This window comes from Serinus canaria, chromosome 1A (genome assembly GCF_022539315.1).
Source record: "Serinus canaria isolate serCan28SL12 chromosome 1A, serCan2020, whole genome shotgun sequence".
NCBI lineage: Eukaryota > Metazoa > Chordata > Aves > Passeriformes > Fringillidae > Serinus > Serinus canaria.
This window is the reverse complement of record NC_066314.1, coordinates 43,015,294-43,031,876: the sequence shown is the minus strand read 5'-3', so window position 1 is coordinate 43,031,876 and position 16,583 is coordinate 43,015,294. Positions and strand designations below refer to the sequence as shown.

The following is a 16,583-nucleotide window of genomic DNA, read 5'->3' as shown; positions in this document are numbered from 1 at the left end:
TTTTCTTCTGCTGAATCCTTTCAAAGAACCAAGACCTCTAGCAGGCAGTTGGTTTTTGGTACAGTTCCTAATGAAGTTTGAATTATCCCTTTGAAATAGAGAATAGATTTTTCCAGGAGTTATGACTAGAGAGAGTATATTGTTGCCTTCAGAAATTTAATGTATGTAAATGGTCTCTCTGGGCACTTTGGTGAGGAAACATGAAGTGCCCATCATCAAACACTGACTGTCTTGAAAGCAATAATGAGTTTCAGCCTAGTTTTTGACAAGATTTCTACCCTAAGAAATCCATCTAATTTTTTAGCCTCATCCTATGCATCATGGAAATATCATCTGTTAGATTTTCTCCTAAAATGAGCAGAATTTCTTTAGCCACATTAAGAATATGGGTTCCTGAGACATCTTGCTGCCTTAGAGGTGTCAGACTGCAGTTTTTCTAAGTTAGCAGTTGTTTTCACATATCTTTTATCCCCCTAATGGTTTTGATCAGCTTGATTTAGTTATTGTTGGGATCTAAATCAGAGAAAATTTGGGAAGGTCAAGAGCCTTCCTGGGTTTAGAATCCTGACCAGAGAAATTTTAGTGAAGTTAATGACTCCCACTGCAATGAACTGTCACTCATTTGGATGGAATAATTTTTCTATTGAATATGTCTGCCTGGTATGAATTTTACAGGATACCAGTAGTTCTTATTGATCTGTATTAGTGCTAATAATGCTAAAATGCTGTATAGTGTTTATGACAGAGACCATTTGGTTAATTTTGCTCATGGGATTTGCAAGGTCAGCTTTTCTAAGGCATTGTCACAATATCTCTGGTGGACATAATTTTTTTATGTTTTTGTTTGCATTCTACTATAGGCATAAGAAATGGGATCTATAATTGTGTAGCTTCTCATTTTCTCCTGTGTGCTAGTTCCATTGCTACATTAGGCATTGGCTATTCTGTTATTTCAACAGATCCCATATTTTAGTCTATATATACCATCACAGTATTTGAGTGTTGTTATTGATGGTTTTGGGTTATGTTTACTCATCAGTCCTTCATCTGTACTGGACCTCTCTCATGCTCTGCTGAGGAAGTGGGGATGATCCATTTGAATGTTGCCTTTGACTGAAAGTTTGCTTTGTTAGTTTGTTTTTCAGTAAATGTCTCACTATGAAAATGTTATAAAAGATGTGACCAAAATTATTACATATTATTCTTCAATGTACTATAATTTCTACAGGAAGGATTCCAAGGGTAACTGTAGCTTCCTTTTGCTAACTTGTCAGTTTGACAGCATTTGTCTTTTCTCCCAAACCTTCTTATTAATGAAGTTCCTCTTAATCCACTAAAAATTTTAAATTACTTTCAATTGTTTTCTCTTGAAGATAAAAGAAGCTCAAGATATTTCTGATAGGTTAAATGTTGAACATTAAATGTTTTGGGAAAATGGCAAATCAGATGTCTTGTCTGAATCTTTTTCATGGTTCATCACCAGACTATGCTTAGATTATTCTATTTCTTTTTCTTTGGATAGCCTTTCAAACCCTCGTAAGAAATTGAATCAGGTTAAGTATGTCCCCACAAAGTTCCTTAAGTCATTGGATTAGTGAACAGGAATAAAAACCTCTTTTTCAGAGAACTTTCAAATACCCTGCATCATCACCTTGTTATCTGTTTTATTGTTGGGACCACAAAATTCAAATCCTAATGTGAACCATAAACAACAACTTACCATTTTTGTTAGTATGAGACATCTGTCCTTTTGATTTGTACTAGTGCACAGCATGCAAAGGTGCTTCAGGTTCTTGTCTGCTGCGTCTGAGTGTACAGGGTGGAGCAGTAAGCCTGCAGTGTATGTGGCAGCATATGAAACCTCACAGAGTTCTTAAGTGATTCCACACCTATGGTGTATCTGCTTAGGCAGTTGCAGATATTTGCAGCCTTGTGTTTGCAAGGTTCAGTACAGATGATGGTGTAAATTGACATGTTGACTAGTGTTGACTAGTATTTACTAGTGACTAAAAACAGTCATGAAGATAACTAGTGTCACCTTGTTGGTTGCAAAATGTTAATCCATCCATTTAGTACTGGAATCTGACAGAGAGTCTGAAAGACAGTGGCAATCCATGGCCTTTTCTGCATGAGGAGATCTAGCTGGCAAACAGTCTGTTGGCATAGTGCAGCTAGCAAGTTCTTTTGGCAGAATGCATTTACATTTGGTTGCTTCTGTTGGCAATATATTTCTTCAGGACTTCAGATTGTATTGGCAAAATATACACAGCATGTAAAAAGATCTTGGTAACTGTGTCTGTAGTGCTGTGCAGCATTCATCTTGAAGCCAAATGTGTTAACTATTCATTCTGCACTTGTTAGGGCGTTGTTATTTGTGAATTTGAGGGCACATGAAAACAGCTGATTCTCTTGCAGGAAAAACATTAGTTAGTGGTGAAAATTTAAAAGTCATTCAAGAGCAGCCTCACTGCTTTGTGGGTAGGCTTTGTGTCTGGCTACTTCAGTTGTCTGTGCAGATAAGACAGTTCCTTAGGACAGCTGTATCATTGCTTGCTGTGAAGGGGATGAGATTTGTGGGCAGTCTGAGTGCCTCTGTGTAGACCCAACTATATAAACATGTCATTATTTGGCAGGCAGCTAGGTGAGACTTGTTCTGAGTATTGCATACTGACTGAGCACCCTTTAGGAACTGATGGAAGTGTGCATTAAAGCCATAGAAACTGCTTCCTCATGGCTGTATTTAGTCTTCTCCTCACTTTCTCATTCATTCCACAGAATCATATAATTACATAGGTTGGAAGGGGCCTCTGAAAGGTCACCTAGTGCAACTGCTTGCACAGAGCAGGTTCAAAAGGATCAGGTAGCTTGGGTCTGTCTCCAATTAGGTCTCCCCTAACTCCTCTCTTGTAAAGACTCACCAAACACAATTCTTCCATCTATGTACATCATGTGCTTCGTCTCCCAGTCAGCTTGGTAGCCTTCCCCTGAATTCACTCCAACACATCAATGTCTGTCTTGTGGTGAGGAGCTGCGAAGTGAACATGGGACTCAAAAGCCTTCTATAAAATAGTGAAGCTGTACTGATAATTGGTAACAGTGGTTTTGTCTGTTGTAGGATGGACAAGACTTTGTTCTATAACAAAGTCTAATAAGAGGTCTAGTTTTCTGCAGGTGAAATGGTTCTGATGGTGAATGCCACCTGTATACTACATAATTTCTGGAACTATTATGTCCTTTGGGGACCTACTCAGGTGGAAAAATAAGGTGTTTGTAGTAATTGTTGGAGTCAGAGATTTGCCAGTTCCACTGCTCTGGGTACCAGTTGTTTGAGGGAGCATAAAAGAGCATTGTGATGGCACACCCTATCCAAAGAGTGACTGATTTTTTTTTTATGACATGTGCAGATTTAAAAAAATAAAATAATAAATAAATCTGGATTTTCAGATATTAGACTGTTATCAAGCTTAGCTTACAATATGAGCAATGCTCACTTTGGCATTTATAGCTGCTTCTGAGTAAGTTTATAGCAAATAGCAAATCTCCTCCATTCGTGTTTAATACTGCTATAAAAATGGAGTTAGGAAGTTGATCTAGGTCTTCAACCAAAGATTATTTTTCATGCTGTGTTGTAGATTCTGGGTTGCTAGTATTATGTTTTTCTGATCAAGAATGCTTAATATAATTTTTTTTTCAAATTTTTAGCATATCTTCTTGCAGTTTTCAGTCTTTCAGGTTTTGTCCTAAGTCTCTGCAATGGGAGGGAGGGAGTTTATGTAGCCAATGTAGAAAAAAAGTTTCTTTGATCTATTTCTTTCCTGTTTATCGTTAAGTGTATTTAAATGGTCAGGTGTACCCCTCGGATCCATATAGTCCATGGGGTAGGATCTGATGGCTTAGAAAGAGCCTGGAAGAGCTTTGAATATCTGTGATTCCATTGCACATCTAGAGATCATCATGAAGGCACTGTTGTTGCCTGATAGTCTGGAAATAATGGAAACTGTAACAGCTCTAACAAAAGGCCTCTGGGAGAAGTTTCTGTATGCTACAGGCTTACTGGGTGGGATTCATTTTACTAAACACAGGCAATTCCTTGTCTGGACTTCATTTATTGTGTGTAGAGGGAAATAGGGAAATTTATAGGGCTTGTTGTTTTCATTTTGCAGCTCAATTTTTCTCATCCAAATGCCACTGCCTAAAGTAAAATAGATAAATGACTTGTTAAATACCTGTTTTCCTTATTGATTTTAAAGGGAGCCAGAGATGACTCTTTCAGCTCTAAAAATCCATCCTACATAATGACTAAAGTTGGTTGTAATAGGTTTGCTTTTATTGTAATAACAGCAGGCCAAAAGAGACCTTAGGTTGCTTGGGGGAATGGTTTTAACTTCCTCAGTTTATTTTCCCATGTTCTCAGGGGAATTGGAAGCAGAGCAGGGGAATGCACAGTCTTCTGCTGGCTGTTACTTTTCCTGGTTTAGAGTTCTTTGTTGTCCAATTATTGTTCTGGAATAAAGTATCAAACTCATCCATGCCTAAAGTTTTCAGTGTTTCAACCTTTCTTCCTGCATTAAGTTTTTTGAGCTTATTAGGAAAGTACTCTTCACACTGTTAGATACAAAGTGGATATTTTTGGAGAAGATGCAACTGGCTGATCATCTCTGTTTTCAGGATTTGAACAGCCACAGTATGCCCTGGTTAGTTTCTGAAGCACTGAATTTCAATTCTTGAGCACATCTTTTGTGTTTTTCCCTATTTCCTTTCAGTGATTGCATTCAAAGAGTTGTGGTCAACTGCTCAATGTCCAAGTTGAGACCAGTGGGGTTCCTCAGGGATCATTATTGGGACTGGTGCTGTTTAACCCCTTTCTCAGAGACATGGACAGTGGGATCAAGTGCAAGCTTGCTGGTGACACTGAACTTTGTGGTGCAGCTGAAATGCTTGAAGAAAGGGATGCCATCCAGAGGGATCTGGACAGGCCTGAGAAGTGGTTCCATGTGAACCTTATAGACTTCAGCAAGGGTAAGGTCCTACACCAGGGTCATGATAATCTTAAGCACAATTATAGGCTGGAGCATAGATTGAGAGCAGTTTGGGGATTTTGGGGTAAATTAATTGTTTTGGAATGTTAGAGTATCATTACCTCCTGTCCTGCTTCTGTTCCTTTCTACTACCAATGAAGTCTTCAAATGATTAAATAACTTCAAAGCACCCTATATTTATTTTGAAATTATGTGACTTGATCATCTGGTGCTAGCTAACTTCAGCAGTTCAGAGAGAGAATTAAACACTTCTGCTTAATTTGTGATTGAGCCTTATTGCAGCTGATTATTAAGGTCTTTGAATCCAGTTCCGAGCAAAAGTCAGTGGGATTTCAGGCTGTGGCAGTAGGAGCCAGTTTGAAAACTTAATGGCCAAATAAGGCAGTTTCTTCCCTGACTCCTTACTGAGTTACTGTGGTGGTACAGAGGAGTCTACAGCAGATTGCATAACAGTCCATGAAGAACTTTACTGTGAGCATCTGAGTATGAACTCCTAGATTTGAGTTCCCGTGTATGGACAGTTAGCATCTAGTTTCTAGACTTAAACATTAGAACTGGATGTTTAGACGTTAATTACCATGCTTTCACTGTACAGGGCTTGTCCAAGAGTTTGTCCTACCTTGGAGAACCTAGTAACCAGCACAAGGAGCCAACCTACTGTTAAATCAGAACATTGTATTACATTAATTTTGGACATTTTTCTGTCCTCTTTTATTTGTTTTTCCTTCCAAGCTGCTTGTGAGCTTGCTATTGAAAAAGTTTCTTTCAGTCTGTTCTTTAAAATTGATTTCAATTTTACTTTTCAATGGTTTGTTTTTCAAGTTTGAGGCATTACTTAAAAAGTGGTTATCACTTTTTAAGTCAGCTAAAAACTTGACAAAAAAAGCAAGAAGCAAAGGAACCTCTTTTAAAATTTATTGTGTATTTACTATTTTGTCATCTTTGTTTTCTTTTTCAGTTCCCAGCTTGAGCTAAAAAACTGATTACTGTATATTGGTGTTAAATGTTTCAGAAGATTGTTTGGAAAGAAGAAATTCAGAGGCCTGTATAACAGCATCAGTGTAGCAGACCTCCTGTGTATATTTCAACCTATTGGTCAGTGGCTGCTTAATGACATCACTGCCTGATGCTGAAGGTCTGATGTCATGTTCCAAGTGACTCATGCAGTCAGCAGTGCAGGTATGTTAGGACAGCTGCAACTGGCAGCGGACAGAAAATATTAGTAAGCTGATCTTTTAGAGAAATAACTCTTCTATGTGGTTTTCATAACCCTTAAAGTGAGTTGAATAGACAATAAATATCCATCATTAGCACTATTGCCACCCTTGCTTTTGCTAGCTTTTGAGTTACTGTTTTTGTTTTTCAGACTGAGGAAATAGGAAGGTGAATTTGGGAAGTGAGGTTGACAGGAAGCTGACACTGTGCTGATAAAGGAAATCAAGGTATGTTGGGATGTCTTAAACCACAGATGTTTCTTCTGAAATATGTAGAGACTAAATTTGGAAGTTATGTGTTTCTGAAGCCATTCCCTGTAGTTCATGCCAGGCAGTTTGTGTCTGTAGATGGATACCATTTTCAGAAGGAAATTAAAGAAGCCACCTGTCTACACTGTGTCCCTGTTTTCTCATGACATTACCCTCCTTTAATTCTGGCAGCCACAAGAAAGTACCATATCTTACTACAGAGGTATTTATATGACAGTCACCTTATAACTTCATCTTACATAGAAATACTTAAATTAGCTTTAAATCAATTAACATCAGTCAAATACCCTTATCAGTATAGATTCAGTTCATCTGTGCTGAATTTTGTACTGCTTTCTGAATTTGCTTTTCAGGCAGGCTTTGCAGTCTGTGCCAGGTTTTGTAGCTTTACTGCTGAACTGCCTGCAGTCCACCTATGTAAAGTATACCTTGATACAATACAGTCATGCCTTGCTGGAGATTTAAGTATCCCCTGTTAATTTGGATAGCACCAAGCAGTATGGGCTTCCCTTGTGGTCACTGCCTTTTACTATAACCTTGAGATATCTAATATAGCTGGCATGTTATACAGGCTAGATTTAAGGAGGAAGTTTTTCACAGAAAGAGTGGTCAAATACTGGAATCATCTGCCCAGGGAGGTGGTGGAGTCACTATCCCTGGATGTGTTCAAAAAAAGACTGGATGTGGCACTTAGTGCCATGACCTAGTTGAACTGTTAGAACATGGGTTGGACTTGATGATCTTAAAGGTCCTTTCCAACCTAGAAATTCTGTGATTCTGTGATGTTTTGTGATTTTTTTGTCTCCAAAATTTTATGGAGGGGTGTCCAGGTTCCAATGGCATAAAACTAAATGAAGATTCAAATAAGTTTTGAATGTATCAGCAAAGTCATGTCACTAACATAAGTGATGAGAAACAACCTGTTGGAAAAAAAAATAACGATTAGAAACAACAGGTTAGAATGAAGTTTTGAGGTTATGTGTATGGAACTGGTGACTGCTGCAAAATAAGTAAGCTATTAAGTCTAAGTCTGTGGCACTCATTGAATTTCTTGCAATTAGCAGTGTACTTTCTAAAGAGATCTGGATTTGTTGCCTTGGAATAGTAAAAATACTTGTGTTCAGGAAGGAAGCACTAAATGAACAGTATTGAAAATTTAATAACTGAAAGTTTAATAGCTTCAGAAGGCACATGACTAATAATCTAACTAGCTGATGAGGAAGGCCTTATGAATTTGGAAAGTCTCTTGATGAGACTTTCAGCTCTTTCATACTGGTCACATAGATACAATAAGCTAGAAATATCCAGTGTCATGGTAAAGCATAAGATGCAAAAGCTATCAGGTACCATGAGTTTATGGTCTTGAAACCCTTTTAAATTTCTGTTGCAAAGGAAAGTAGTAGCAGCTTAATAGTTTTAGAACTTTTTTTTTCAGTTTTGGTAATAATGCACTCATTTTCATGTTCTGATTTGGATCCATGAATTACTTGAATCCAAGAGTTAATGAGACTAATCACAGCATATTTGCTTTAAAAATATTTTTTAAAAGAAAGGCTGAGTTTCACTCAAGAGATCTCATTTCTTTTAGAAGTGTATTTTATGGTAGGAGGAATTACCCCATTTAAATCACAGAATTTCTCCCCCTGTTACCGAGTCCCTGTGCAGCTGGTGAGGATGGACACGCAACTTCCACCTGGTGAGACAGATTCATAAGGACAGAGGGATCCTATCCATGGTAGTTAAAGTTGTACATTTTTACAGTAAGAAATTCTAAGTAGTAGCCACTGTCAACATTGCAGTATCCCCTTGAAAAAGGGGAGAAATGTTATTTCTTAGGGCAAGATTTTTCAATGTATTCAAATATAGGAATATATCTACAGAAAACAAATGGTGGGAAATGTAAGCCTTTACAGTAGCCATAATGTGGGCAATATAGAGGGGGAGGGGTCCAGTTTTCCATTTCCTCTGATTTTCATCCAGTTTAAAGGCTGCTCTATATTCTGTCAGTTAAAACATTTCCTGAGGGACCTTTCCAAAGGGAATGGGCCAGATTATTAGAAAAATTTATACTTTGACTTCTACTCACTTCTGGTCCCAATCTAATGGTGTAATCCCATATATCCCCACCACTGAAGAACTTCCATATGATTGGGAGAAATGGTGACCACCATATCTTCTATGTGTTTCACTGCGCAACACAAAAGCAAACATATGAAGTTAAGTTTTGGTCTTTCTGAGTTCATAGCAAAACTACCATGGATTTTAGTAGCATTAAGATTTTACCACTGGTATGTTTATTGGCCTCTCTGAACTTTCTTTTCTCTGCACTTCTGCTCTGCTGTGCTGTCAGGTTTTTTTGAGAACAAGAGGAAGTGGTTACTCTTTTGTTTAAGCCAATAAATCTGGTTAGGGTTTTGTTGAGAATAGAGTTGAAGCACTGCTTGACTTTGCTGCTGTAATATGTTTTAAAACAGTCTAAGAAAGTACTAGCTTGTGGTTCTTTACTGTACCCTCCAGACTCCTGTAACCTGTTTCACACAGGTTACAGGAGTCTGGAGGGAACAGTCAGTTGTTCTGACAGGTGACTTGACAATAAAATGTTAAACAAAACATTAAAACTGTCATTCTGGCCTTACCAGACCATAAAACTAATGGAGCAGTTACTGCTTGCTATGCCATGAATTCACCAAATCTGTCAACACTATTGGAAACTCTGCTGACATTTGTGGGACTATTGTCAACTTCAGTCTTACTTCAGACTTACTGTCAGAATATTTTACTTGCCGCAATAACTGACTGGTGGTGTCATTGCTGGAGGAGTTAAGAGCTGTAAATTGTACTCCCCTTCCCTGCCATTAGCAGCAGCCATTGTGGTGTGCACTCCTCATTGCACGGTGGGACACTATCACATGGCTGTATGAAGCATAGCAATACATGAAACACATGTTTCCAAGGCTGGTTATGATTCTAAGCTATCATGACTAATTGAGATTTTGGTGTTGGAGTGTGTGGGCAAAATGAGGGGAAAAAAGGAAAATAAACCCCAGTTGTTAAATTGTTTAGGCTTTTCATAGTGTTTCCATTATGAAAAGGTAAAGAATAAATTACACAAAAATGAAGCCAAATGTTTGGAAGCTGCACTCTGCAGGCAGAGTTCTGTTGACTTAATCAGATGAAATTCCTGCAGAAAGCCTTCTCCTTTGCTGGTGAAGTAAGTCTAATAGCCTTTCAGGCTAAAACAAACTTTTAGGGATTTGTAACAACAAATCCCTAAAAGCTATGGTTCTACAGAGACAACAACATGTCCATAAATCGAAACTAGTCATCTGACAGTCTCCATTTGTCTGACCTACTTTCTGCTTGCACTCTGTAAACAATCACAAGAAGAAAATTTGGAGATGGCAGAAGGGGCAGTTACAGGGACAGACAAGAGAGGCAGAATGTTGCATAGCTTACACATGCTGTATAGCTCATAATTTATAACCAGAAGAAAATGAGGGAAGGGGAATGATCACAGAATACTAGTGTCTGATGAAACATAAGCCCAGAAGTCTGGTTCCTTACTCTTGGCTATCACCAGTGACTGCTGTGGGTTGGCTATCTCAAGAGTCACCATAAGGATCTCACTGCTTTTTATCTTCTAGAATGGATGAAGAAAAGAGTCCATGTTCTGAGAAAAAACTCTTTCTCATGTGTTCATGTTCCTCTTTCCAGCAGTTGCTATCCCCAAAATCAGGATGGAAATGTGAGTCTGCATGTCAGTCATCCCAGCAGACAGTCTGGTTCAAGGCTGGTTTTATTTATGTACCAGATGGTCAGGTGAAGCAGCTGAAGATACTTTGCCACATTGCTCTCTGCAGCTAAATATTGCCTCATTGATTATGTACCTGAAGCTGGAACCCATGTAATGTGAACTACTCGGTCGCATTCTATAGCTAGGAGCCATAACAAAATCTTACTTGGTGTTGGTTTGAAATATTTGGGATCTAAAATGTGCTGTTCAGTAGGTTCTGGAAATCACTGTTCTTTCTAACAAAGGTGGGATATCTGTTTTACTCAGAAGTGTAAATCTAAAAGAAAGCACTGGAGTCTTTCTATTGAATTGAAAACTCAAGCTACTGTTTTCTTAATAGTTGCACCTTTTTTCCCTTTGCTTTGCATTCCTTATGGCAAATATCCATGGCTAGTTGTTAACCTGCTGCAAAAGCTATTAAAAGTTTTACTGAGGCTAGGAAATTTACTGTTAATACTAAAACAGCCCACTTTGCAGCACTGCCAACACAATGCACATCCTGATCTGCCCTGGATTTTGACATTCAGGGAGATTATTAACTTGTAAACTTGTATGGTTTTCCTCATGAATGAATTCTGCAAGAGGTACACGTGTAAGTACAGCTTCAATGCGTAGACAAGGCTAATACGCAATCATTCCAAAGCACCATTATGTTCTCCAAAATATTGACAGGTCAAGTAAATAAAGTCATGAAAAACGTTTGTTCCAACAGACCTATGTGTAAAGGGAGCCCTAGAAGTCAGTGAGAGCTGTGTGCTTGGAGCTGGTGCAGTACTTAGCACTCAGTTATGAAATAACTGGGCAATAAGACACAGCGACCACGTGGACACAGTAATTATAACACTTGGCAGTGCTTATGTGATGACTGACCTCTTGCCAGTGCAAAAAGCAAGAGCTGTGCCATTCAGCTAAGGAGCAGAAGTTCTAGAGCAGGAAGCAGGAATAGCTCAAGTTCTGTTAGGATTTCCAAAGGAGAAAGAGAAGCTGAATAGCACTCTAGTCCCCGGTGTGTGCAAACACTCTATCTCCCTGAGGGCTGCTCTGCACTGCCCTATCTTCATCATCCTTTCCTGTTCCTTCTTCACCCACTCAATGGACATGTAACTTTGCTGGTGAGCATGGAGGCACTCCAGTTATCAGCAGTTTTTTCTGTAATAATATAAAGCCTGGCTTAGTGTAGGTCAAATTTTAATGGACAATATTTTTCTTTAAAACACTCTCTTGCTTTGCTATTTCCACTGCTATTGCGTCTTAACTATGTGAAGAGTGATAATAATAACAGCTTTGCTGGCTTTTGCAGCTTTGCCAAGGAAGTAGGTGATAATATGGCAGCTTTCACAAGCAACTTGCATGAAATCTTTAAAAATGTGATCATGAGTCTAGGCTTTAGAAAGCCTAAAGAGTGAAAAAAGGGCAGTAGGGCATGGCAGAGATGAAGATTTCTACCTTCTGGAACATGTAAAAGCTGAGATAATCTGAGAGCAGTAGCATATAACATTTTTATAGGGCTTTTCTACAGTTAGGTATTGCTTTTATTCTAGCCTCCAGCTGACATATTGTAACCAAGATTGATGGGATAATTACCAGTGTCAAAGAGACCAAGTACTCAGAGTTTGTCAGAAACAGCCTGGAAAAGAAAGATGGAAAAAGGAAGTCCCCTCCCATGCTAAAAGTATTGGGTCAGTCACAGACAACCTGCGGTGGTAATAGAAAGGTTTTATAAGCAGGAGTGGAAAAAGCGGAAGCCAGGCTATGAAATTTCAGGGCATTGGTCTTTGCATTAATTGTTCATGGGAGAAACACCTGGCAAAATCCCAACAGGAGAGTTTATAGCCTCTTTTCACTTGTCCCTTTGTTTCCTTTCTTTTGTAGGATCAAATGAAGAAGATCTGATCTCTGATTCTGCCCTGCTTTTCCCTTGATGAGAGGAAAGTAGTCAAGACTACTTAACTAGAGGAACAGTGTTTTGTTATCTGTTTTAATCTGGGCTTGTGGATTACTCTAACTCAATCCACAAAAGACAGCAAAGATACAGTGCCTGATATAAAATAACCAACAGTGACTCCTATACATGTCATACCAATGTGATTATTTCTCTGTGTTTGCTGATTCGTACAATGCTACTCTACAGCACAGAGATTTCATGCTGCACCCCAGCTGTGTTAGCCAAGTTTGCAGCAGTTTACCAGCTAAACCTACTAAATTCTTATGCTAATAAACAGGGTTTGGCTGCAAATGTGTTGTTTGCACTGTTCCTTAGCAAAGGTACTGAAGATCATAATTTTGTGCAAACCTTAGTGTTGGCAGATAGTCAAAATAATACTAAGAGCTGGTTTGTCAAATTTAGTTGGACTTCCAAAAATACCTTTTTATAAGGTGCATCTAATGTGCACGGGCTGTATGTCACCAGTGGGATATTCAGGATGAGCAGTTTGATAAGGCCTTAAAGAAAACTGTCTTCAATAGACTCTTTTTTCTAAAGTGTATCTTTGGGTTCACAGGGAACCCAGCTGTTTTTACTGGTGTCCAGAAACTGCTGCCAAGGTTTTGTTTGTCTAATCTAACAAAAAAGGAGTATTAGGTCAAATGCTTGTGTTAGAGCACTGTAGAAAAAATATTTATGAAGGCTTTATGAAGGAGGTTTAATCCACAGCTTCTTTTTAAAAAAAATGAAATGGAAGATAGTTCAAAACTTTTCTATAAGCATTGTAAGAAAACATTATAAACATATAATAACATATATTTTTAAGATAAATTACTTCTTCCTCTCTTTTATCCCATGTCCTACAGTGGCTTAACTTTAGAATCTTGTACTTTATGATGATCTTAATTCAGAAACTGTTTTTCAGCAATAGGGAACACTTGCTGACTGGTACATCCTAATGACATAGACTATCTCTTCAAAGTTGACTCCTGTTGTTGCAGATGCAGTCTTGTGCATCTTGACAGTGAGTGAGTGGCTGAATCTGCATCAGTTGAAATTATTTGCTGTATACATTCTTTTATACTTAAGCGTTCTTTCACCATATAAATTCCATACTGGCTTTTATGTCGATAGATTAAGTCATATGATGATTTAGCCATGTGTCCTGTTAGTAGATTGTAAAGCAGGCTTAGAGCAGAGATATTTCAGCACTTCCCAATCTGCATGTTGTGATTAAAATGTCTGCCTGCAATGTTGGTGACTGGGTAAGAAGCAACAAAGGAAGCCTGTCAGTAAACAAACTTTATTGCATAAATCTTATCACAAATGTCAGCATATAAAAGAAAATGTAACATAAAAATGCATGTGTTGATTCACAGCTCCTAGTGGCACTCATGGAATAGACTGGTTGGGCAGAAGATTAATGTGACATATAACAGACCTACTGCAGTTTTCCATCTTTGATTCTGAGTTGGTCATTTAATCACTGAACCTTCACTGCCTGCTGTCAGTGTGAATTGTGCTGCTGACTGACGCAGAGTGGGAAGGTCTCCCCTGTTTGTGCTCATGCTATGCCTCAGTGAACTGGACTTCTGACTGATCACTCACCAGTTTCTATGAAGCCCTGTTGTTACCTTTTGATAAGTGTGCGTGGGTCTCTTAGGCTGTCTAAAACTGCTACCATTGCTTTTGCAATGTATGTCTTAAGTCTACAAGAAGGGCAGATAAATTTTGATGTCCAGCTAAGTGCAGCATGGCCATCCTGCCTATATAATTGGTACATGTGTCCACTTGGACCCGTTAAGGGACATGTAGGTCTGAGTCTCCTTTCCTCAGTCTTCCCTATATCTACCTCATTTGTATGACTGAATTTGAAAGTTAAATCAAAACACAATTTTGAGGTCTGTACTTCATTTCCCCAGCTCCAAAACTGGATGAAATGGAACATTGCTGCTATTTCACTCCCAATAATGGTATTACTGCAAATTAAAATGAAAGGCTGAAGTGCTTGAGTACTGCTGTGATTGGGATAATGAAAGCATCATACATGATTGTATTGTAGGTTTGCTTCTTGTTCCTATAGCAACATACAGGCAAGGATCTCAGGGCTCTTTACAGGTATTCATGAATTAAGCCTGTGAGGTCAGGGATGGTGATTATTCCTGTTTACTAATAAGGAAATGCAGAGGTTAAACTGCTTGATCAAGGTCACACAACAAATCTGTATCCAAGCCAAAAATAAAAGCTGACTCTGGTCTGTGCTGCAGTCACCAGCTGATACTCTCTGAAGAGTTGTGTAGGGCTAAGGGGAAAGCCTTGTAAAAAGTCTACAGATTTGTACATTCAAAATGTACAGTCCAGCTCAGATTGCCTCACTTAAGTGACCTTATATTTTTATCTCTTTGTCCATCTAAACTTTGCCCTTGTGAAAACATCACTATATCCAGTCAAACCAGGAGTAACGTGATTTTGACAAAAGTTTTGCAAATCTCTGACAAAACAAAACTGAACCTTATGCAAAATTTTTAATAATCTATGTGTGATTGCTACTTATTCAGTGGCAAATAGGTGAAAAGGTCCAGAACATACCTGGTTAATTTCAGTGACTATATAGACCAAAAAAACCCCAAAAGTATTTTTATGAACAACAACTGTGAATTTTCTCTGGAGTTACCACAGAGCTATTGTACTGTATGATGAAAAAGTAGGGTTTGTTAATTGGCAGCAACAAATAAAGGTGCACTTTCCTGCGTTTCTTTTTAAATTGCAGAAAGGGGAAAACTGTAAACTCTGAAAGTTTTTTTGGTATCCAGCCTCTGCTCCTCCTTCTGCACACAGTGCTTGCCAGTGCCAGAGTATTATGAGCTGAGATAGTAGAGGAGAACAACAGCCACACTTTTTTAACACCATCATCCCACTGGATACTGTTCGTAGGATCAAAGAGTAGAAAATAGCAAGTGTACTCTTAGGAATGTCCTTTTTTTAGTCTGGGCTAAGTAGTATAAAATGCTTTCTTGCTCCCTGATCTCTTAGGCATATAGATGTCTGACCCAAGTCATGCTTTTTCTGGATACCATTCCTTGCAGTTATTAGGTGGATGTCAGGCTGCTTATTCGCTATATCCTTGTGATGATGCTGGCTTTTTTGTTTGGATGGCTGTGACTGTGAATTTTACACTGCCTAGAGAAATGGTTTGCTACTGTTTCCTCAGGATCATTGGCCACTATAGCTGTGTTGGAATTCTGCTGAAGAATGTCAGCTGGATGAATATCAGTAATTTAGTGAGGAAAATTCCTGTGAGAGTCGAGCATCACGTTTAGCAACATTTGCAAGTCTAACTAAAATGTTCCCAGAGGCACTAAGCAGTAAGGAAGCTTATTGGACTGGCTTTATTGCTTTAAAGGAGCTAAAGCAGGGGTGGGTTAAGGACAGGAAAGGGGAGGATCAGCACCTCCACCTGAAAGATAAAGCAGACCAGGAAGTGAAATAGCCATATCAATAGCTATATTTATATCTATATTTAGATATAGATGATATAGATAGAGATTAGACATAGATATATAGATCTCCCAGTTGAATGAATATCTGATAATATTCTCAGCTTCTCAGAAATCCCACATCCATGTGCATTAAAATCTGTGAAACCCTGAAAGGCTAAAGTGTAAGGGTCACATGGGGTCTGCTATCAATGTATGTTTTGATCACTTTGTTGAGTGACAGCTGCACCTCAGCTGTTGCTGTGCCCTCTGAGCTGGGCAGTCAGGGATCTGGAGGACTCAGTCTCAGTATAAGACTCATTTTTTTTCTTTTTTTTTCAGTTTACTCTTCAAATGTTTCACTAACCTTTTTCTAAAATTTTCGTAGCAATGAGACTTGCTTGAGAATTTTATGTAGCCAAGTTACTCAATAATACCAATCCCTACCTTGCTTTGAAAGGATCAATTTGTACAGTGTATTTGAGTACTCAGCCTGAATTTTCAGGTGATTTTGGCTCTTTGTAGATCCAGGTATGCTAAGGTTTTACAAGTCAGAGAAAGTGAAATGGGGAAAATGTAGCAATAGAGCTTAGATTAAACTGTGGCTCTCTGCTTGACAATCTCAGACGCAGGCCATTAGTTCTTCTTTTCAAAAATGATATTCACATTAATCTCACAGAGACCTTTACACTTGTGGCAATAAATGTTTAAGTGAGAATACTTTGAATAAATGAAATTACAGGCTTTACATGAACATCTACTGATCTTTTAGTGCATTGAAGTTTTTGACAGCAGATTTCTTCTGTATATTTATACTTTTGCTCTGCTTTCAACAGGTTGGAGATGAAACTAAGCACTGTAATTGTA

At 38.4% G+C, this 16,583-nt stretch overlaps 1 long non-coding RNA gene across 1 annotated transcript in view; it reads left to right on the top strand.

Annotated features, from left to right (window-relative positions):
* LOC115485210 (uncharacterized) overlaps window positions 1–16,583 on the top strand; it is a 99,158-nt gene that overhangs the window by 14,316 nt on the left and 68,259 nt on the right. Inside the window, exons 3-5 of the long non-coding RNA XR_007780001.1 lie at window positions 4,764–5,019; window positions 5,998–6,218; window positions 6,406–6,481. This is a non-coding gene — a long non-coding RNA (uncharacterized LOC115485210). The remainder of the gene's footprint in view (window positions 1–4,763; window positions 5,020–5,997; window positions 6,219–6,405; window positions 6,482–16,583) is intronic.